Source organism: Schistocerca nitens, chromosome 11 (assembly GCF_023898315.1).
Source record: "Schistocerca nitens isolate TAMUIC-IGC-003100 chromosome 11, iqSchNite1.1, whole genome shotgun sequence".
Classification (NCBI taxonomy): Eukaryota; Metazoa; Arthropoda; class Insecta; order Orthoptera; family Acrididae; genus Schistocerca; species Schistocerca nitens.
Genome location: NC_064624.1, coordinates 163,802,939 through 163,827,456, shown reverse-complemented (window position 1 = coordinate 163,827,456; position 24,518 = coordinate 163,802,939).

The window sequence follows — 24,518 nt, the reverse complement described above, 5'->3', positions numbered from 1 at the left end:
AATATATTCGATACCTCATCCAGAAACGCACCCTCTCGAAACGTGGCGAGCAAGCTACACCGCGATGCAGAGCGCCTCTCTTGCAGAGTCTGCCACTTGAGTTTATTAAACATCTCCGTAATCCTATCACGGTTACCAAATAACCCTCTGACGAAACGCGCCGCTCTTCTTTGGATCTTCTCTACCTCCTCCGTCAACCCGATCTGGTACGGATCCCACACTGATAAGCAATACTCAAGTATAGGTCGAACGAGTGTTTTGTAAGCCACCTCCTTTGTTGATGGACTACATTTTCTAAGCACTCTCCCAATGAATCTCAACCTGGCACCAGCCTTACCAACAATTAATTTTGTATGATGGTTCCACTTCAAATCGTTCCGCACGCATACTCCCAGATATTTTACAGAAGTAACTGCTACCAGTGTTTGTTCCGCTATCATATAATCATACAATAAAGGATCCTTCTTTCTATGTATTCGCAATACATTACATTTGTCTATGTTAAGGGTCAGTTGCCACTCCCTGCAGCAAGTGCCTATCCGCTGCAGATCTTCCTGCATTTCGCTACAATTTTCTAATGCTGCAACTTCTCTGTACACTACAGCATCATCCGCGAAAAGCCGCATGGAACTTCCGACACTATCTACTAGGTCATTTATATTTATTGTAAAAAGGAATGGTCCCATAACACTCCCCTGTGGCACGCCAGAGGTTACTTTAACGTCTGTAGACAATTGTCCGCTTATACAGGCGTTGCCGACCGCAGCGCCGTATTCTGCCTGTTTACATATCTCTGTATTTGAATAGCATGCCTATACCAGTTCCTTCAGCGCTTCAGTGTATTTTACTAAACGGCTAACCTAGTTAATGGCACCCTGATACAGTTGCAGGCTGCCTATCTAACGGAACACGTGGGCAATAAAAAGTATCTCATACCCAGTGGCATACAAAGTGTTCAAACGGCTCTGAGCACTGAACAGTGAGGTCATCAGTCCCCTAGAACTTAGAACTACTTAAACCTAACTAACCTACGGACATCGCACACATCGATGCCCGAGGCAGCATTTGAACCTGCGACCGTAGCCGTCGCGCAGTTCCAGACTGAAGCGCCTAGAACCGCTCGGCCACAATCGCCGGCTACAAAGTGTAAGGAAAAAAGTAAGTTTGCCATCATATGTCATTGCCAAGTTACATAGGCTATGTGGTCAAAAGTATCCGGACACCTGGCTGAAAATGAGTTGCAAGTTCGTGGCGCCCTCCGTCGGTAATGCTAGAATTCAGTAAGGTGTTGGTCGACCCTTAGCTTTGATGACAGCTTCCACTCTCGCAGGCATACGTTCAATCAGGTGATGAGAGGTTTCTTGGGGAATGGCTACCCATTCATCACGGAGGGCTGCAATGAGGAGAGGTGTCGATGTCGGTCGGTGAGGACTGGCGCGAAATCGGCGTTCCAAAACATCACAAAGGTGTTCTATAGGATTTAGGTCACGATTTTGTGCTGGCCAGTCCATTACAGAGATGTTATTGTAATGTAACCACATCCCCACTGGCCATGCATTATGAAGAGGTGCTCGATCGTGTTGAAAGATCGCCATCACCGAATTGTTCTTCAACCGTGGGAAGCAAGAACGTGCTTAAAACATCAATGTAGGCCTTTGCTGTGATAGTGCCACTCAAAACAACAAGGGGTGCAAGCCGCCTCCATGAAAAACACGACCACACCATAACACCACCGCCTCCGAATTTTACTGTTGGCACTGCACACGCTGGCAGATGACGTTCACCGGGTATTCGCCATACCCACACCCCGCCGTCGGATCGCCGCATCGTATACCGTGATTCGTCACTCCACACAACGTTTCTCCACAGTTGAATCGTCCAATGTTTACGCACCTTACACCGAGCGAGGCGTCTTTTGCCATTTACCGGCGTTATGTGTGGCTTATGACAACCCGCTCGTCCATGAAATCCAAGTTTTCTCACCTCCTGCCTGTCATACTACTTACAGTGGGTCCTGATGCAGTTTGGAATTCCTGTGTATTGGTCTGGATAGATGTCTCCCTATTACACATTACGACCCTCTTCGACTGTCTACGGTCTCTGTCAGTCAACAGACAAGGTCGGCCTGTACGCTTTTGTGCTGTCTGTGTCCCTTCACGTTTCCACCTCACTATCACTTCGGATGGGATGTTTAGGAGTGTGGAAATCTCGCGTGCAGACGTATGACACAAATGACACTCAATCACCTGACCAAGTTCGAAGTCCGCGAGTTTGACACATCGCCTCATTGCGCTCTCTCACGATGTCCAATGAGGTCGCTGATATCGAGTACCTGGCAGTAGGTGGCAGCACAATGCACGTAATATGAGAAACGCATGTTTTTGGGGTGTGTCAGGATACTTTTAATCACATAGTGTATCTCGACGAAACTTCGATCATACATTGGAAAAACTGCTACGTTGCAGTACAGTACAGAACAGATAATAACTTAAGTAAATACACAATACCGTGAACGGAGAAGACACTGCTATTTAAGGGGAGAATTACACTGAAAACACAGCGAATTAGCATGGCCACTTCAGCATGGCAAAAGAAAGGACGAGGTTCTTGGTAGGGTTATCACGAGTGACGCAATGCATGCGTTCGATACAGTCGTTTAATGAACGAAGTAAGAGCATGTGGACTATCAGACCCTTTGTGTAATTCGATTGAAGAGTTCCTAGATAACAGAACGCAGCACGTCATTCTCAATGGAGAGAAGTCTTCCGAAGTAAGAGTGATTTCAGGTGTGACGCAGGGGAGTGTCGTAGGACCCTTGCTATTCACAACATACATAAATGACCTTGTGGATGACATCGGAAGTTTACTGAGGATTTTTGCCGATGATGCTGTGGTATGTCGAGAGGTTGTAACAATGGAAAATTGTACTGAAATGCAGGAAGATCTGCAGCGAATTGACGCATGGTGCAGGGAATGGCAAATGAATCTCAATGAGGACAAGTGTAATGTGCTGCGAATACATAGAAAGATAGATCCTTATCATTTAGCTACAATATAGCACGTCAGCAAGCGGAAGCAGTTAATAATAAATTATCTGGGAGTAGGCATTAGTAGTGATTTAAAATGGAATGATTATATAAAATTGAATGTAGGTAAAACAGCTGCCAGACTGAGATTCATTGGAAGAGTCCTAAGGAAATGCAATCCGAAAACAAAGGAAGTAGGTTACAGTACGCTTGTTCGCCCACTGCTTGAATACTGCTCATCAGTGTGGGATCCGTACCAGATAGGGTTGACAGAAGAGAGAGAGAAGATCCAACGGAGAACAGCGCGCTTCATTACAGGATCATTTAGTAATCGCGAAAGCGTTACCGAGATGATGGATAAACTGCAGTGGAAGACTCTGCAGGAGAGACGCTCAGTAGCTCGGTACGGGCTTTTGTTGAAGTTTCGAGAACATACCTTCACCGAGGAGTCAAGCAGTATATTGCTCCCTCCTACGTATATCTCGCGAAGAGACCGTGAGGATAAAATCAGAGAGATTAGAGCCCACACAGAGGCATTCCGACAGTCCTTCCTTCCACGAACAACACGAGACTGGAATAGGAGAGAGAACCGATAGATGTTCAAAAAATGGTTCAAATGGCTCTGAGCACTATGGGACTTAACTTCTGAGGTCATCAGTCCCTTAGAACTTAGAACTACTTAAACCTAACTAACCTAAGGACATCACACACATCCATGCCCGAGGCGGGATTCGAACCTGCGACCGTAGCGATCGCTCGGCTTCAGACTGTAGCGCCTAGAACCGCACGGCCACTCCGGTCGGGTATTATTACAGGTTACTTACGATGAAGAACCCGCGTCATTATGTTCCAGTGCAGGTTCATCTTGTAGCAGCGAAGCTTGTATAATGCATTTTTTGGGTGTATATATGCATATATGCACATAATGTAAAGTACCACCCACACATGAGGACAGAAATGGCGACATTACAACCATAACATTTGTTATGGTTGTAATGTCGCCAACATTGCTCCATGTGATGAAATTTCCTAATGTGTGAGTGGTGCTTTACGTTAGGTGCATATATACACACAAAAAAGCGCATTATACAGTTTTCCGTGCTCCAGGATAATGAGCAACCTGCACTGTCGCGGATTCTTCATCGTAAGTAACCGAAACATCTTCCATTTAATAATAGTTTGTTTACATTGATTAAAATCGTTGTGAGGCACAATTATAGTTAAAAAGACGTCGTCTCACGATGTGGTTTTCCGCAGCTCGTGGTCTTGCGATAGCGTTCTCGCTTCCCTCGCACGGGGTCCCTGGTTCGATTCCCGGCGGGGTCAGGGATTTTCTCTGCCTCGAAATGAGACACATGGGCAGACATTTTAACAGTATCCGTTTGATACCGGGAATAAACCAGCTACGTAACTTTTAAGGGCAAGTGGGTGTTGTGTGTCTTTCATCATCATTGAGTCGCAAGTCGCCGAAGTGGCGTCAGCTAAAAAGGACTTGCAATTTCGGCGGCCAAACAACCCCGCATGGTGTCTCCCGGTCGACAATGCCGCACGATAATGTCGTATGATTTGGTTGTAGGGCACCACCACTCCAAGGAAGTTTCGTCAGGTGGGGAAACAAAAGACGCAGTCTAGTGTAAAACGTGGACTAGCCGTCTGAAGATGAAACTGTCGGTTCGAAACCGGCAACGGCACTGTTTAAATAAATAAATAGCATTGTAAAAAGTGGCTGGTTGCTGTAATCTTATGTAAGAGTCAACCTATATATGTAAAGGTTTTTTAAATTACACTACCAGTCACAAACTTTGTTAATTGTTGTATTACCTATTTAAAAATGGTTCAAATGGCTCTGAGCACTATGAGACTTAACTTCTGAGGTCATCAGTCCCCTAGAACAGAACTACTTAAACCTAACTAAACTAAGGACATCACACACGCCCATGCCCGTGGCAGGACTCGAACCTGCGACCGTAGCGGTCGCGCGGCTCCAGACTGTAGCGCCTAGAACCGCTCGGCCAATCCGGCCGGCTATATTACCTATTTATTTAGCGACATGTTTCGAGGGACTACCTCATCTTCAATTTCACAATTTTTGTACTGCTATTTAGCCTGAAGATGAGGTAGTTCCTCGAAACATGTCGCTAAATAAGTAAGTAATACAGTAATAGTTGACAAAGTTTGTGCCTGGTACCGGTAATTTAAAAAACCTATACATATTTATTGAGACAGTTACGGTCGAGAAATAGTCAAAATGGCTTCAAATTCAACCTATATATGCTTAATAGAGTAGTTGTGCAGAATCAACTTTCATTATAGGTCCATTCCTGATACCTCACTGTTGCAAACGGACGTTACACCACGACACACACAAATTTGAATACAGCGAGCAGCGAAAAGCGAAAAAAAAGTTGGTACGAGGGAGCTTTGAAAACGGTCCGCCTACTCTGCAAATCCATCAACGTAACCACTGAACCACGACGCCGTGGCTGTTCCGTATTAGCCTACGTTGCACTTCTTGTGGATGGTCCGTTTACTATTTATATATTTTTTTCACAGTTCATTATACCTTCTTCCTGTTTTCATGCTTGATCTGTATTCAGTTCGTAAAGGGCTGTCCTCCGTGCCCTCTACCGCTAAATCTGAGCGGGGTGCCGGCGTGGTCAGGGATTTTCTCTGCCTCGTGATGGCTGGGTGTTGTGTGCTGTCCTTAGCTTAGTTAGGTTTAAGTAGTTCTAAGTTCTAGGGGACTGATGACCATAGATGTTAAGTCCCATAGTGCTCCGAGCCATTTGAACCATTTTGAGCGGGGTGCGCTGGGAAGTTTCCCTTGTGAGCGAAAGACAGTGACAACTACATACAGATGAAGGAGCAACAGGGTAGCGTACTGGGAGAAATCCATAGAGTAAATATCTCTGGAGTAAGCATTCACATGCGCAGAATTGATTTTGTGTTGTCAACATACATTGCCGGCCTGGTCAGGTGTTCTCGGGACGTCGTGTGTTTGTCCGTATAGCGCCCTGTATATTTAGAATGTCACTACATCCCCAGTACAGACGGATTCTTTTCGTACGTGTCGTGGATTATTTATAAATGTCGCGCAGACATTTTAACAGTATCCATTTCATACCGGGAATAAACCAGCTTTGTATCTTTTAAGGGCAAGTGATATTACATCCTGCTCCTTTGCGATAGGTATCACAGTTCAGATGCACACGATTTTTGGTAGTTTTCGGTATGATACGGCACTTTATAGTATTACAGAGCCTGACGTACATTTTTGCAGTGATAGTCTTGCAAAACGACTTGACAGTACGCTACTACTTTTGCAAGTGTCCGAAAAACACCGAATTTGCCACACATTAGCGATTATATCCCTGCTAATTCGTCCTTTCTACTGCTATTTCTGCGTATTTATTTTCTCGTTTTTGCGACCTAAAGCACAAATTTTCTTACTGGTGACACTTTGAAGTATTTATTTAACGCATTTTACGTACTTGCTCCCAGTTTATTAAATAAAGAGTTGATTGAGTAATATATATATATATATATATATATATATATATATATATATATTATATACAATCGACAAGTCACTGATAAATAGCTTGCCGTTGTGGCCGTGCGGTTCTAGGCGCTTCAGTCTGGAACCGCGTGACCGCTACGGTCGCAGGTTCGAATCCTGCCTCGGGCATGGATGTGTGTGATGTCCTTAGGTTAGTTAGGTTTAAGTAGTTCTAACTTCTAGGGGACTGATGATCTCAGCATTTATGTCTCATAGTGCCTAGAGGCATTTGAACCATTTTGAACTGATAAATGCATGGAGGATAGTATTTGCTGAAGCAACTAACCATTCCCTTTCCTGTTCCACTAGCAAATTTACAAGAGGAAGCGATTGTTTGTAAGCTTTTGTACGAGCCGTAATATCTATTATTTAGTCATAAAATCGTAGAAAAATAGGTCTACAGAATCAACCCTTAATTATAATGCGTCTCGAAATTTTAAAACATATACAGAGGTACATGGTATGTACCCATGAAAAGTTACTATCCCCCCTTTCACATATTTTTCTTTGCATCCGTAGCAACAACAGTGATTCGCCATCGCTATTACACTGTGAACAAACGGTGAAAGACAACAAAAACTCTTGATATTATAAACCTCAAACGCTGCAGAAAGCACACACGCACAGCGAAGTCCCGAAAACACGTGACAGTCCTGGTTTAATGTTGACAACATGCGCAGAACACAATGCTCACTCCAGAGATATATACTGTATGGAGAAATCTGTAGGGACAGGCGAGAATCTGCGAGTGGCCACGGAAGGTGGAGAGAAGGGAAGAAGAGGACAGGCAGACGCGCGCGCGCGCGCGTGTGTGTGTGTGTGTGTGTGTGTGTGTGTGTGTGTGGCTTGGCTGGCGCACGCATCCGCATCAGCTGTTGCTACTGGCTGAGTCATCGGCGCGGAAATCGCGTGTTCGTCTGCCGGCGAAGGCGTGCAAGGAGGGGGGGGGGGGGGGAGAGAGAGAGAGAGAGAGAGAGAGAGAGAGAGAGAGACTGGCGCACACGTGCTCTGCTAGCATGCTACGCACTATCCTTCCAATGCCAGCGCGCCGCGCCGCGTGAAAACTTTCCGTTTCAGTAGCAACCTTTTTATTCTCTCCGCGCTACAAGAAGCGCACATTCCCTCTCAAACGCTCAGAGATTCTGATCAAAGGCGACAAACCACAGCCAACTATTCCTAATGGGTATACGCTTGCTCGTTGTCTGAGAGTCTACTACACTTTTAGAACACTTTATTGCCTATATAGCAAGTTTTATTACATAGACAACCAGTTTCAGCCAGCCGAATGGCCAAGGCTGTGTAGGTTTACAACAAAATACAGGTCAATACATCTTATACAAGCGAAAAATGCAGCAATACAATTGTAGCTACATTTGTCACTCATGCTCCAATTACGATGACATAGGTACCAGATATTTTGTAACCAAGGCCGGTACTGCAATAAAAGAACCAAATACAACTTCGTGTTAGTAATTTTGTGAAATGTAACACAATTAATAATAGTCTATCCACTTACACAGTAATATCAGTGCTGTTAAGTAACTAATTGGATCTTTGTGTTGTACAGAATCGATCCGAATTCATATTGTAACGTACACTATGTGATCATAAGTATCCGGACAACCCAAAATACATACGTCTTTCATGTTAGGTGCATTGCGCTGCCACCTACTGCCAGGTACATCATATCAGCGACCTCAGTAGTCATTAGACATCGTGAGAGAGCAGAATGGGGCGCTCTGCGGAACTCGCGAACTTTCAACGTGGTCAGGTGATTGGGTGTCACTTGTGTCATGCGTCTGTAAGCGAGATTTCCACATTCCTAAACACCCCGAAGTCTACTGTTTCCGATGTGATAGTGAAGTGGAAACGTGAAAGCACACGTACAGTACAAAAGCGTACAGGCCTACCTTGTCCGTTGACTGACAGAGACCGCCGACAGTTGAAGAGGGTCGTAATGTGTAATAGGCAGACATCTATCCAGACCATGACACAGGAATTCCAAACTGCATCAGGATCCACTGCAAGTACTGTGACAGTTAGGCGGGAGGTGAGAAAACTTGGATTTCATTGTCGAGCGCTGCTCATAAGTCACATATCACGCCAGTAAATGCCAAACGACGCCTCGCTTAGTGTAAGGAGCGTAAACACTGGACGATTGAACAGTGGAAACACGTTGTGTGGAGTGACGAATCACGGTACACAATGTGGCCATCCGATGGCAGGGTGTGGCTATGGCGAATGCCCGGTGAACGTCATCTGCCAGCGTGTGTAGTGCCAACAGTAGAGGGGGCTGGCACCCCTTGTTGTTTTGCGTGGCACTATCACAGCACAGGCCTACATTGATGTTTAAGCACCTTCTTGTATCCCACTGTTGAAGAGCAATTCTCGGATCGCGATTGTATCTTTCAACACGATCGAGCAGCTGTTCATAAAGCACGGCCTGTGGCGGAGTGGTTACACGACAATAACATCCCTGTAATGGACTGGCCAGCACAGCGTCCCGACCTGAATCCTACAGAACACCTTTGGCATGTTTTGGGGCGCCGACTTCGTGCCAGGCCTGACGAACCGACATCGATACCTCCCCTCAGTGCAGCACTCCGTGAAGAATGGGCTGCCATTCCCCAAGAAAGCTTCCAGCTCCTGATTGAACGTATGCGTGCGAGAGTGGAAGCTGTCATAAAGGCTAAAGTTACGTTGTGCAAGACGCGACAGTTGGCTGCGACTGCGACGCTGCCCCCTCCTCTCCTCTTTTCCCATCCTGGCAGACGGCGACACGGCCGCAACACGACTGGAGTCGTCGCCGTTTCCCAAGCTCCGGTCGGCGGCGGCGGCGGATTCAAATGCATAAGAAAAATAAGAATTCCGATTTTCTTGCTGTAAAAAATACTGTATGTTAATGCAACAAAGTTACATCGGCTCCCAGAGTTACTTTTTCGATACAGATTCTCCTTTTACTTTAAAAAATTGAAAAGTATCTCTTCCGGTTTTGCGTGTTTTTTTCACTGTATATTACTTCTCTATCAATTGTGAGGAAAGTAAAAGGCACAAAAAATTGATGTTTGCGTATCTTACAGTTTCACATCACAGCTTGATAATGAGGTGTCTATTTTTCCGATATTCGTCACAGTTATTCCGATACTTAATTTACAAGTAACCTACTGCATAAAATTTGAATTGTGTACAGTGAAAAATGTGGTCGCTGGCTACTTTACGTATGGTTGACGTTAGGTCATACATCGTTGCCGATGAAAAGAAGCTAACATATCGAAATTATTTTTAAAGTTGAGATCAGAATGATATCGATCTCCGATTCCGAGATTTGGGCTCATATATCTCCGGGAGCGTCGCGACTAGCCGCCAGTTCTGTCGACGCGCAACGAGAATCGTGTGGTCATCACACGATACAGAATGCATTTGTTTTGTTTCGCTGACACATTTGGACCTCCCATTTTATGTCATATTTCTCCGGTATGAGTTACTAATATTTCTCCATATGCTCTTGACAATTTCATTTAAAATGCCACGAAATGTAGGTTTCTTAAAGCCAAGTGATCAAGCAGAACCCATTTTCTTGGTTTTGCTGAGGCATCTGAACCTGTTCCAAGCTTTCTTTCTCGTTTATTTCTCTGATACGAGTCCCGAATATTCCTCCATGTGTTTTTGCACATTTCACCTAAAATTCCAATGAAAGATAAGTTTATTAACAATAAGCGCACGCTAGCGTCATTGCATTGTTTCAAGTTCTTGACAACAAGATAGGGTTTCACCTTAAACATCTCTAGAATATTCATTCTCAACGTCTACAGTATACACTGGCAGAAATGTGGAAGAAATAATGTCCGTGCTTGTTCACAAAATTTCCCCAAATTATACTTGTCAGTTTCTCCCATGCAGAAACTTTTGGAACAACTTTCATAGCCGACTGACTCTTTATTCCCATCCAAATGAACTTCCATATTCTTATATTCTGACAGCATACATCGTTATGGATGACATGAACATTTAATCTTGCCAAGCTGCACTCAAAAGATGACTCCAGGATTTACAAAAGACGAATGTCAGTTGTGAACTGTGTCAGACCAGAAGGGCCTTGTAAAACAGTAGTGCACTTTTGGCACAAGTTTTTTGAGCACCATCTTCTACCAATGAATTGAAGTGAATGTGACAAATTACTTATTGCAGCAAACTGTTTGCGCAATCTGTTGAGAAACGCCTTCCTCAAAAAAGAACATCTATTGATTACAGAAAGCTGTACAACAATCTGGTGGTGGTTTTTCACAACTAGAAGGTATCATCAAGACACCAATCTACCGTTTACTTTCGAAGTGAAGGTATTGTAAAATGTAACTTTCTCGTTATACTTTAGATTGTTCATTTTATAATGTACTTGCCGTTTTCAATTTTTATCGTCACAAAAAAGAGTAATGCGAAAATTGACCTTCAAGTTCATTTTCATCATTCTAATTCTACATCTGCATGGATTATATGATTTTCATAACAGGCCTGAAAAATTTGCATTAATGGGAAAATATTATATATTTCACTCACCTGCCTGTTTCAACTGTGCACCAATTTCTTCCCAAATTCTGTCTCTGAACATAGTGTCTCTATATTTAGGGTTCTTCAAATCGTAAAGGCAAGGATGTTGCGAGACCAGCTCACAGAGCATCACATCCTGTGAGTGGCTCATTTCAGTTTTCCTTGACTGGCTCGACATCTTTCTGGCAGCCGTACGTCTTTGTGTTGTCCGACTTCCGTCGCAACACTGCTCACTGGTGCAGTGCTGCGACAGCTGCCGCAACAGTCGCGCGTAGCATCCCAAACTCGAACTGCGCATGCGCCAGCAGGCAACTTCTGACGTCACGTAGCGACCCGTCGCAGTCGCTAGTGTGCGTCGCGTCTTGGACAACGTACCTTAAGGCTGGGCCAACACCACATTAAACAGCAGCATTACCGATGGAATGCGCCACGAACTTGGAAGTCATTTTCAGCCAGATGTCCGGATACTTCTGATCACATAGTGTGCCTACAACAAATAAAGCCTATGTTCATCTGTGAAAGTGGACTCGATAAGCAACTTGATCTGTCAGTAATCGGAATATACCCTGCATAACAGCGTGTGAGTTTCGCTATCATTTAAGCCCTCAACAGGTCGTTACATGACAAACGTAAAACTAACATTTGGATAAGCTATCTGACTGCGTATTTGAATATGAAAAACTACAGGAACAAACGAACCTGTAACAATGAATACCTAATCTATCTCACGGCCTATTTGAATAAGAATTTACAGGTGATACAGAATCTGGCTGGAGCATCGGAATTTACTGGATCAGAGTACATAACGTGTTGTGGTGTGTCAGTGTGTTTTGGCCCTAAGTTTTGCACTCGCCTCTTCAGATGACTGGCTTTTTCCAAGTGGTTTATAGTAGAGTTGTGGCGATTCGTGAATGAGTCGTCCATTTGAACGACTCTAAATAAAGAATCGTAAGAATCGAATCGTGAGACGGACGAATCGTCGTTCAAAAGAATGGTAAGAACGATTGCGTGTTTCCGAGTCGTGACGATTCCAAGTTCCAACGATTCATCGATTCTTAGTACGCTATGCTTCGAAGGCAACTTCCGAATCATGCCGAGTCGTACCGAATGATTACGACCGCCAGATGGCAGTCAAGTGGAGGATGCGTGTGAACAAAGGAAGCTCGTAACGAACAAAAGAAGTTCGTGGGCCGTAATATTACTCGTGAAAACCAAGCTGGCACTTGGCGGTGTCGTCTTCTCACGTACATAGTAGTGACAGCGCCAAGTTCTCAGACAAATTAAAAGCAAAATACCTATGCTTTGTATTTAGAAGAAATGAAAGTTAAGCTACATTTGCCTTGTGGGAGGGCTGTCAGCTGCGTTATGAATTACAAGGATGATGTGGACTTGGAAAGACATCTTAGCACAGAAAAACACAGGATGATACGAGTCAAACCACATCTGCCTCACTGCTAGATTTTGTTACTATAAAACAGACGTTCAAGCCACACAACCAAACTGGCATACCACGTAATTTTGCACCACCTTTCGCACAAATCTACTCCTCTTTCCTGGCAAACTGTAATAAAATAATAGAGGCAATCAAATCAAACGTGACCTTACATCAATTAAGGCATATAAGTCGAGAATCACACTTGTAACGTCATATGCATGTTTACTCATAAATAAACTATTTCTGGCATATCTTATCATGACACAGTTCGATTCTAACCCCATTGACAATTTCAGACATGTCCTGCCATCTGTGAGTAAGATGTAGAACTTTTTGCCTTCCGTAAGAATCGTGCCAACGCAGACTAGAATGAATCGTGAACGAATTGTTGGAATCGATTCGAAATGTGAGATTGAACCGTAGGAATCGAATCGGGAAAAAGAATCGTATTGCCCAACTCTAGTTTATAGCAATTCGCACCAGCAGCGGCTAAAGCTTATTGTTACTAAGAATGAATTTAATAAAAAGGAGTGTGCTTGGGTCCTGTTAACTACTAAATAACTTTTAAGAAGGGATTTCATAAATTAAGTCTATTTAAATACTTCAGAAATCATCATGACCAAGAATAGTTTGACAAGTATTAATAATCGCGAAATGTCTGACAATGACCTTGCAAGGATGAATAATGGCTCGGTGCCAGATTAACAAATTATTTTAATTTCAAAGTTACATTAACGTTTAATAACCACAGCATATTAAAGAATTAGACGTGGAGAATAATTATTATTATTTGGACTATAAGGATGCTTCTTTAACTGACAAGGAAAACATGGGATTATTGCAAAGTCCTAACAATCACGAACCTAACCGTGCAATTGCGCTTTACGCTATGCTTGCGAATTTTACCTTGAATTCCATACTCGAGCGTATTTAAGCCATCTAAATCTCTCCTGGCCATATAAATGAAACCAGGCCTTGAGTGTGGTCAGATCTGCCATCACCGACGTGAGGGCAGCGTGACACGTCTTCTGCCTCCGAGCTCTCTGGCAACGCTACTGTTATTTTACTTTCGCAGACAGACCTCGTCTCACAACAATGCTTAGAATTGCGCTCTCATGTTTCGCCTTGTGATTGTTACCATTGATATCTGAGTGGTTATTTATTTCCACAGAGAATCGCAGAATCTTACGCAATACAAAGACTTGCCTTTAGTTGGCTATATTGTTCTAGATACTCATTGGAATATACAGGGTGAGTCACCTAACGTTACCGCTGGATATATTTCGTGAACCACATCAAATACTGACGAACCGATTCCACAGACCGAACGTGAGGAGAGGGGCTAGTGTAATTGTTTAATACAAACCATACAAAAATGCACGGAAGTATGTTTTTTAACACAAACCTACGTTTTTTTAAATGGAACCCCGTTAGTTTTGTTAGCACATCTGAACATGTAAACAAATACGTAATCACTGCCGTTTGTTGCATTGTAAAATGTTAATTACATCCGGAAATATTGTAAGCTAAAATTGACGTTTGAGTACCACTCCTCCGCTGTTTGATCGTGTGTATCGGAGAGCACCGAATTACGTAGGGATCCAAAGGAAACGGTGATGGACCTTAGGTACAGAAGAGACTGGAACAGCACATTACGTCCACATGCTAACACCCTTTTATTGGTCTCTTTCACTGACGCACATGTACATTACCATGAGGGGTGAGGTACACGTACACACGTGGTTTCCGTTTCCAATTACGAAGTGGAATAGAGTGTGTCCCACTGGAAACGTGTCGACGTATGTGGTATCAGCATGATGGTGCACCTGCACATTCCGCAATTAACACTAGGCTGACCCTTGACAGGATGTTCGACGGGCGTTTCATAGGACGTGGAGGACGCATAAATTGGCCAGCCCGTTCTCCTGATCTTACACCTCTGGACTTCTTTCTGTGGGGTACGTTAAAGGAGAATGTGTACCGTGATGTGCCTACAACCCCAGAGGATATGAAACAACGTATTGTGGCAGCCTGCGGCTACATTGCACCAGATGTACTGCTGCGTGAACGACATTCATTACGCCAGAGATTGCAATTGTGTGCAGCAAATGATGGTCACCACATAGAACATCTATTGGCCTGACATATCGGGACACACTCTATTCCACTCCGTAATTGAAAACGGGAACCACGTGTGTACGTGTACCTCATCCCTCATGGTAATGTACATGTGCGTCAGTGAAAAAGACCAATAAAAAGGTGTTAGCATGTGGACGTAATGTGCTGTTCCAGTCTCTTCTGTACCTAAGGTCCATCATCGTTCCCTTTGGATCCCTACGTAATTCGGTGCTCTCCGATACACACGATCGAACAGCGGAGGAGTGGTACTCAAGCGTCAACTTTAGGTTACAATATCTCCGGATGTAATTAACATTTCACAATGTAACAAACGGCACTGATTACGTATTTGTTTACATGTTCAGATGTGCTAACAAAACTAACGGGGTTCCATTTAAAAAAACGTAGGTTTGTGTTAAAAAACATACTTCCGTGCATTTTTGTATGGTTTGTATTAACCAATTACACTAGCCCCTCTCCTCACGTTCGGTCTGTGGAATCGGTTCGTCAGTATTTGATGTGGTTTACGAAATATATCCAGCGGTAATGGTAGGTGACTCACCCTGTATAATCAATGTACTGGAAAGTTCTGACACAGTCGTTACAATCATTACCATTACACCATTGTGCTATTCGTACATTACCCATTCCTCGAAAGACGACGTCGATTTTGATTCAATGACAGCATATGGCTTCCTGGTGGGATAGTGGACGTACTGATAATGGCTTGAACGCCGTTCGCAAAGAGATAACGTAGTGCCATAGCTACCAGAATGTCATCTGCGTCTACCGTGAAGGCAGCACGGGGTAGCCGCGCGGTCCAGGGTGTCTGGTCCCGGTTCGCGCGACTTCCCCGTCGGAGGTTCGAGTCTTCCCTCGGGCATGCGTGTTGACCTTAGCTCCGGAAAGGGGCTCCGGAAAGGCTCAAAATCATGAAAAGTTCGATTTTTACTTTTTTGCGTTTTCTGAATCTGCAGACTATTACCTTTTAATAGATATATAATTTATTCAATTCCGAAGACTACAACTATTTTTAAATTTTTTTTGAAATGTGTTCTACATGGGCGTGACCCACTGTGGCGCTGTTAAACTGCTGTCAAATGGTGTTATTATTAACGTCCGTGTTCATCAGGTACATTTTAGTGATGTGAGATAAAGTATGTGTTGTGGCTAACCTGTGATGGTTCAATATATATCGCTGGTGTGATTGTCGATTGTTTCATGTTTATTTACTCTGTCGTTATCTCGAAAATATTCGTAATTAATTCTGTTTCTTGAGTCTCTCTTTTGTTGAAGTATAATAATGAGTAAAAGTAAAGTTATTAGAAATCCTCTGAAGGCTTTTAAGAAAAGGAGAAATGTTGGCAACATTGTAAGGTGCAAGGTGTTTAGAAATATGGGAATGAAGATAGGTTCTAACATGGTACGAGCGATGCTTGCTTTAGACAAGGGACGCCTTCGGGCTGCAGACAGGGCTGTAAAGAGTCTAGAAATACAAGCAAGAGTAAACAGGAGGAGGAACAAGAGGAAGCTGGAGGAGGAGTTTGCAGAGGATGAAGATAATCCATCCTATGGACCTGGAATGCACTAAAAAGTTAATCCAATCTTTGTCGCTCGATTCCCAAAACTTTTATTTTCTCATACTAATTACATGTTTTCTAAGGACCTTCCAAACATATTTGTTTCAAACTTTCAGTAAATGTTACACAGTACCTTCTGCATAATTTAACACAGCCTTTTTCCAAAAAACTGTATATTTTTGAATATATAAATAAAAAATTGCAAAAAAATGTTGTGAATTTTCATTACAATTGGGGAAAAAATCATCTTTAATAACTGAACTAAAATTTTGTAAAATCCCTGTGTTAGGTTGTAGCCCATATTCCAATAAATAATCTGTAAAAAGTTCAACTTCCTACCTCAAATACTTTGTGAGGAAAGATGTAATTTATAAGCGTTATTTTAATATTGCAAGTATAGGGCGTTCCGGAGCCCCTTAAGTAGTGCATAAGCCTAGGGACCGATGACCTGAACAGTTTGGTCCTGTAGTCCATACCACAAATTTCCAATTTTTGTACCTGAAATAAAGGATGCTCACAGCCAGAAGGCTGAGTGTGGTGCAGACGCGTGAAGGGAGCATTCAATCATGCCACGGAGACGCACTTCCGCTTCCTGCAGCCAGCTGACCGAGCTTGAAAGAGGCCAAATTGTGGCCTTCCCAGTGGCAGGATGGTCCTTTCGGAGAACTGCAACACAAGTTGGATGAGCGGCGTTACTTGTGCAGCGATGTTGGCATCGGTGGTCACGTGCACATTCTGACACCCGTAGACGAGTTCATGGACGACCACACAGCACAGACGCCAGCCAGCATCGTCGTATTGTAAGGGTAGCAGTCGCAGATCGTACAGCCAACACATCACAGATAAGAGGGCTCGTGAGCCAAGGTGTGCAAAGACCAACTGTTCTGAACTGGTTGTTAGCTGTGGGACTACTGGCACGCTCACCTCCAGCCCATCTTCCACTCCCGTCGCAGCATCGATGTGCACAGCTGGACTGCCGCCGTCAGAGGATCACATTAGAGATGGCCAGACTCGTTCATCCTTTCGAACTAGTTCACTGCTGATTATTCTTTTTTTGGGAACCGTTCATTTTTACTCGTTCGCAGTCCATTTGTCCTTGGTATATGGTTCTTATGGAAAAACTGATAGTGTAGGTGAGTGAAGGATGGAGGCCACCAAGAGGGGGCACTTGCCTCGCCCCTGGAGTATAGAGTTTTTATTCATTACAGAATTCTTACTCACTTTTAGAAGTAATTTCTGTGATTCTGCAGAACTTCTCGTTTAGCCAACCGTAGCCTTGTGTGGCTGATCGCAGGGAAATAATATAGGGTGGCGCACGGACTACCGGCCCCGAGTACAGACTGCTCGCCAATTACGGACGATGTGTTGCCCGTTACGAGCAGATACAACAAACAGACAAACATGTAATAATTAGGTAGTGAAGAAATAACAAACTAATGCAAGCAGCAATTGCGAAACAACCGATGACGATGTGTAGACAGCTGGAGAAGAGAACATGAAAATCTCACGCGACGTGCGTGTAGTCCTGTAAACCTGTTGGTGGCTGTTTCCCAACTTAATAGACCACAAGTGCCTTGTATAAGATTCTTCGTTACGACTTCCACTACATAGCTATTTTTCTTTTTTGGTCATCAGTCTACTGACTGGTTTGATGCGGCCCGCCACGAATTCCTTTCCTGTGCTAACCTCTTCATCTCAGAGTTGCACTTGCAACCTACGTCCTCAATTATTTGCTTGACGTATTCCAATCTCTGTCTTCCTCTACAGTTTTTGCCCTCTACAGCTCCCTCTAGTACCATGGAAGTCATTCCCTCATGTCTTAGCAGATGTCCTATCATCCTGTCCCTTCTCCTTATCAGTGTTTTCCACATATTCCTTTCCTCTCCGAGTCTGCGTAGAACCTCCTCATTCCTTACCTTATCAGTCCACCTAATTTTCAACATTCGTCTATAGCACCACATCTCAAATGCTTCGATTCTCTTCTGTTCCGGTTTTCCCACAGTCCATGTTTCACTACCATACAATGCTGTACTCCAGACGTACATCCTCAGAAATTTCTTCCTCAAATTAAGGCCGGTATTTGATATTAGTAGACTTCTCTTGGCCAAAAATGCCTTTTTTTGCCATAGCGAGTCCTCCTTGCTCCGTCCGTCATTGGTTATTTTAGGCAGTGAAGAAATAACAAGCTAATGCAAGGAGAAATGGCGAAACAATCGATGACGATGTGTAGACAGCTGGAGAAGAGAACATGAAAATCTCACGCGACGCGCATGGACTATAGCTCACGAAGTCTTGAAAACCTGTTGGTGGCTGTTTCCCAACTTAATAGACCACAAGTGCCTTGTATAAGATTCTTCGTTACGACTTCCACTACATAGCCATTTTTCTTTTTTGGTCATCAGTCTACTGACTGGTTTGATGCGGCCCGCCACGAATTCCTTTCCTGTGCTAACCTCTTCATCTCAGAGTTGCACTTGCAACCTACGTCCTCAATTATTTGCTTGACGTATTCCAATCTCTGTCTTCCTCTACAGTTTTTGCCCTCTACAGCTCCCTCTAGTACCATGGAAGTCATTCCCTCATGTCTTAGCAGATGTCCTATCATCCTGTCCCTTCTCCTTATCAGTGTTTTCCACATATTCCTTTCCTCTCCGAGTCTGCGTAGAACCTCCTCATTCCTTACCTTATCAGTCCACCTAATTTTCAACATTCGTCTATAGCACCACATCTCAAATGCTTCGATTCTCTTCTGTTCCGGTTTTCCCACAGTCCATGTTTCACTACCATACAATGCTGTACTCCAGACGTACATCCTCAGAAATTTCTTCCTCAAATTAAGGCCGGTATTTGATATTAGTAGACTTCTCTTGGCCAAAAATGCCTTTTTTTGCCATAGCGAGTCCTCCTTGCTCCGTCCGTCATTGGTTATTTTACTGCCTAGGTAGCAGAATTCCTTAACTTCATTGACTTTGTGACCATCAATCCTGATGTTAAGTTTCTCGCTGTTCTCATTTCTACTACTTCTCATTACCTTCGTCTTTCTCCGATTTACTCTCAAACCATACTGTGTACTCACTAGACTGTTCATTCCGTTCAGCAGATCATTTAATTCTTCTTCACTTTCGCTCAGGATAGTAATGTCATCAGCGAATCGTATCATTGATATCCTTTCACCTTGTATTTTAATTCCACTCCTGAACCTTTTTATTTCATCATTGCTTCCTCGATGTAAAGATTAAAGAGTAGGGGCGAAAGGCTACAGCCTTGTCTTACACCCTTCTTAATACGAGCACTTCGTTCTTGATCGTCCACTCTTATTATTCCCTCTTGGTTGTTGTACATATTGTATATGACCCGTCTCTCCCTATAGCTTACCCCTACTTTTCTCAGAATCTCGAACAGCTTGCACCATTTTATATTGTCGAACGCTTTTTCCAGGTCGACAAATCCTATGGAAGTGTCTTGATTTTTCTTTAGCCTTGCTTCCATTATTAGCCGTAAAGTCAGAATTGCCTCTCTCGTCCCTTTACTTTTCCTAAAGCCAAACTGATAGTCACCTAGCGCATTCTCAATTTTCTTTTCCATCCTTCTGTATATTATTCTTGTAAGCAGCTTCGATGCATGAGCTGTTAAGCTGGTTGTGCGATAATTCTCGCACTTGTCAGCTCTTGCCGTCTTCGGAATTGTGTGGATGATGCTTTTCCGAAAATCAGATGGTATGTCGCCAGACGCATATTCTACACAGCAACGTGAATAGTCGTTTTGTTGCTACTTCCCCCAATGATTTTTTTTAGAAATTCTGATGGAATGTTATCTATCCCTTCTGCCTTATAGCTATACTACGTTGTAAACAATAATCGTTTACACCCTATATATAGTTCACGTTGTCTCTGAGTTCGTCGGCGAAGTAGAGACTTTATGGAAGCATAAAATAAAATGTGGTTTTCTCATAATACTTGCGTCACACGCTTAGTAATAATTAGGTTTTTATGATGCATTATTAAAGTTAATGCAGCAATAATAATAATTAAGTTCGCAGTAATAAAGTTTTTGGTTTGAAAGCTCCTTCTGAACAAATGTTTTTGAGATAATAAGTAAATATGATTTTATGGCAAACTATGTCTTTACAAATGGAGAGGCACCGCTTTTTCTAATGAGCCAAAATGACCCACAGCTCACTTTTTTTTTCCAAAGAAACCAAACCAGCAGGTAATGCAAATTGGAAACAACTAAACTTAAAAATAATTAGAGCCTTCCTAAATGTAATGTTTTGTATATGAAAGATACACGAAAATCGTTTTCTATGAATTTTCTTACACTAAAAATTAAGCAAATTATTGAAAGTTAGTTGGTAAATAAAGTCGATGAAACCAAAAAATATATGAATAACAAAAAAAAACTTGCCTTGTTATAAATATGTCTTCTGCTGTTCATCGATATAATGAAGTGAGCTGATATGCCCTTTTGTTACCTGAAAAGACGTACCTATTACAAACAACGTAATTTTTATGTAATTTACGTAACTATAAAATACTTTTTGATTACGGGTCGTGGACGCTGAATAGCCAAAGTGCAAGAACAGTTTGGAACACATGTAAAATGGGTGAACGAAACGAACAACTGGATGCTGAACTAACTAGGAGCAGTCGTCAGTGGAACTGAGACAGGTGGTCATGCGAATAACGACGAGTGCGGCCGAGGGTGACCGAGGCTGAGACGAGCACGCGACCGAGGTTGCAACGAGAACTGCCGAAGTGACCGCCGCGACCGAAGTGAACTAGTGAACTATGAACCGATCGTTCCTCGTTCCCGGGAACTATAAGTAGACCGCCGCGACCGAAGTGAACTATGAACCGATCGTTCCTCGTTCCCGGGAACTATAAGTAGACAACCGCGACCGAAGTGAACTATGAACCGACCGTTCCTCGTTCCAGGGAACTATAAGTAGACAGCCGCGACCGAAGTGAACTATGAACCGACCGTTCCTCGTTCCAGGGAACTATAAGTAGACAGCCGCGACCGAAGTGAACTATGAACCGACCGTTCCTTGGAATTCGTTCCTCGGTCCTTTCGTTCATCTTGGTGAACCGTTCCTTTGCACCCGTTCGTTTGCGAACTACCCATCTCTAGATCACAGGGAGGATGGAATGGCTTGCTGTGGTCTTCAGCGATAAAAGCAGATTATCCCTGCACGCAAGCCATGATCGTCTGAGCGTACAATGTAGACCTGGCGAGAGTTGCCTCGTGGAGTGTATTCGCTCAGGACACACTGGCCCCACCCCAGCCAATTTTGGTCTGGGGTGCGATAAGTTACAACTCTTCTTCACCTCTGGTGTCATTGGAGGAGACTCTAACTGGTACTCGGCACATGCAGAATGTTGTTAGACCTGTTCTTCAGCCATTGGATCCCATGGCTGAGGTGGGGTCAGTGTGTTTTGGACGAATGCACTCTACGAGACGTCGCTCACCAGGTTTACGTCATATTCGCAAACGACGATCACATTTGTGCACACAGGATCCGCTTTCATCGCTGAAGACCACAATGCGCCATTCCAAGTGATTCTTCATGGCATCAGTCGAGCTGTGCATGTCAATACTATGGTGTGGACTAGAGGTATGCATGTCCATAGTCCCATTGGAAGGAAAATCAGCATAGGCCGTATTTTGTTGTTTTATTGTCAGCACTATAACCACAAGCTTAGAGCTTGATGCCAGTGCCAACCAATTTTAATTGTACAGGGTGATTCAAAAAGAATACCACAACTTTAAAAATGTGTATTTAATGAAAGAAACATAATATAACCTTCTGTTATACATCATTACAAAGAGTATTTAAAAAGGTTTTTTTTTCACTCAAAAACAAGTTCAGAGATAGTCAATATGGCCCCCTCCAGACACACGAGCAATATCAACCCGATACTCGTTCCACACTCTCTGTAGCATATCAGGCGTAACAGTTAGGATAGCTGCTGTTATTTCTCGTTTCAAATCATCAATGGTGGCTGGGAGAGGTGGCCGAAACACCATATCCTTAACATACCCCATTTGTTTCCATTTGAGCAAGGATAAAATCACAGATATCGATTCTTTTAATCTTATCAGCTGCAGACAGTGCTTGAACCAATTTCAGACGATAAGGTTTCATAACTAACCTTTTTCGTAGGACTCTCCATACAGTTGACTGTGGAATTTGCAGCTCTCTGCTAGCTCTGCGAGTCGATTTTCCTGGGCTGCGAACAAATGCTTGCTGGATGCGTGCTACATTTTCATCACTCGTTCTCGGCCGTCCAGAACTTTTCCCTTTGCACAAACACCCATTCTCTGTAAACTGTTTATACCAACGTTTAATACACCACCTATCAGGAGGTTTAACACCATACTTCGTTCGAAATGCACGCTGAACAACTGTCGTCGATTCACTTCTGCCGTACTCAATAACACAACTTTCTGTTGAGCGGTCGCCATCTTAGCATCAACTGACGCTGACGCCTAGTCAACAGCGCCTCAAGCGAACAAATGTACAACTAAATGAAACTTTATAGCTCCCTTTATTCGCCGACAGATAGTGCTTAGCTCTGCCTTTTGTCGTTCCAGAGTTATAAATTTCTAAAGTTGTGGTATTCTTTTTGAATCACCCTGTATATTACAGCACTGAGGATGGTCATTAAGTGACGAAAATCGATTTTGCTGACAATAAAACAACAACATACGGCCAATGCTGATTTTCCTTCCAATTCTATCCACTATTTGGCCGTGGTGCACACAAAACGCCGTGGAGTCGTCAATCAACGTAGTCCCATTGCTAACAAACAGCTGGCAACGGGAAGGTGGTGTGCTGTTCCAACAGGATAACGCTCGCCCGCACACTGTTCGTGAAACTCAACGTGCTCTGCGAGACGTGTAGCATCTTTCCTGGCCAGCACACTCTTCGAACTTGTCTCCAACCGAGCGCGTCTGGGATATGGTGGGACGAGAAGTGATCTATAAGACTTGCGGAAAAGAAGGAAAGCCGGCCGCGGTGGTCTCGCGGTTCTAGGCGCGCAGTCCGGAGCCGTGCGACTGCTACGGTCGCAGGTTCGAATCCTGCCTCGGGCATGGATGTTTGTGATGTCCTTAGGTTAGTTAGGTTTAAGTAGTTCTAAGTTCTAGGGGACTGATGACCACAGCAGTTGAGTCCCATAGTGCTCAGAGCCATTTGAACCATTTTGAAAAGAAGGAAAAGAACTACGTGAACAGGTGGAGCAGGCGCGGAAAAACGTATCCCAGGACAGTATTCACCATCTGTACGATCGAGTGGATGCCAGAGTGAGCGCCTGCATTGCCGCCCATGAAGTCTGCACCACATACTGAGATGGATGTTGCAGCTTGGGTCTATACGTGGTATATCAGAACCGCTTGTGCTATTCAACTGTAAATACACTCCTGGAAATTGAAATAAGAACACCGTGAATTCATTGTCCCAGGAAGGGGAAACTTTATTGACACATTCCTGGGGTCAGATACATCACATGATCACACTGACAGAACCACAGGCACATAGACACAGGCAACAGAGCATGCACAATGTCGGCACTAGTACAGTGTATATCCACCTTTCGCAGCAATGCAGGCTGCTATTCTCCCATGGAGACGATCGTAGAGATGCTGGATGTAGTCCTGTGGAACGGCTTGCCATGCCATTTCCACCTGGCGCCTCAGTTGGACCAGCGTTCGTGCTGGACGTGCAGACCGCGTGAGACGACGCTTCATCCAGTCCCAAACATGCTCAATGGGGGACAGATCCGGAGATCTTGCTGGCCAGGGTAGTTGACTTACACCTTCTAGAGCACGTTGGGTGGCACGGGATACATGCGGACGTGCATTGTCCTGTTGGAACAGCAAGTTCCCTTGCCGGTCTAGGAATGGTAGAACGATGGGTTCGATGACGGTTTGGATGTACCGTGCACTATTCAGTGTCCCCTCGACGATCACCAGTGGTGTACGGCCAGTGTAGGAGATCGCTCCCCACACCATGATGCCGGGTGTTGGCCCTGTGTGCCTCGGTCGTATGCAGTCCTGATTGTGGCGCTCACCTGCACGGTGCCAAACACGCATACGACCATCATTGGCACCGAGGCAGAAGCGACTCTCATCGCTGAAGACGACACGTCTCCATTCGTCCCTCCATTCACGCCTGTCGCGACACCACTGGAGGCGGGCTGCACGATGTTGGGGCGTGAGGGAAGACGGCCTAACGGTGTGCGGGACCGTAGCCC